The sequence below is a fragment of the Propithecus coquereli genome, unplaced genomic scaffold (assembly GCF_000956105.1).
Source record: "Propithecus coquereli isolate 6110/MARCELLA unplaced genomic scaffold, Pcoq_1.0 Scaffold523, whole genome shotgun sequence".
Lineage (NCBI taxonomy): Eukaryota > Metazoa > Chordata > Mammalia > Primates > Indriidae > Propithecus > Propithecus coquereli.
This window is the reverse complement of record NW_012151097.1, coordinates 536,349-536,918: the sequence shown is the minus strand read 5'-3', so window position 1 is coordinate 536,918 and position 570 is coordinate 536,349.

The window sequence follows — 570 nt, the reverse complement described above, 5'->3', positions numbered from 1 at the left end:
GGTACTAACTGATCAACACTAGGTTGATCACATGGCAGAAATACTTTCTAGGGATTAGGGGGATGGGGGGGCAAATCTACAACTAAAGGACATGGAGAGCACTAAAGGCAGGGAAGGGCATGCTTTTAACCTTCACTTGGGTGAGGCAACGACATAAAGTGTAACTATAATGTTTGTACCCTCACAATACCCTGGAATAATAATAATAAAAAAAAATTAGGAAAGAAGAGAACAAAAGGTAGTATGTAGAGTAAGCATTCTGATGTCTTCATTGTTATTAACTAGAGATCAAAGGAAATAATTTCAACTTATGGATTAAGAAACAGATGTATAACCAAACTCAAAGTAACATGGTAAATATTTTTTTTTTGAGTTAGTTTATTTTTTTTTATTTAAGCATATTATGGGGGTACAGATGTTTAGGTTACGTATGTTGCTCTTGCTCCCCCTCCCCCTCGAGTCAGAGCTTCAAGCATGTCCATCCCCTGGGTGGTGTGCATCGCAATCATTATGTATGCTTATACCCATCCTGTCCTCCCCCCTCCCACCTGCCCGATATTCAATAAATGT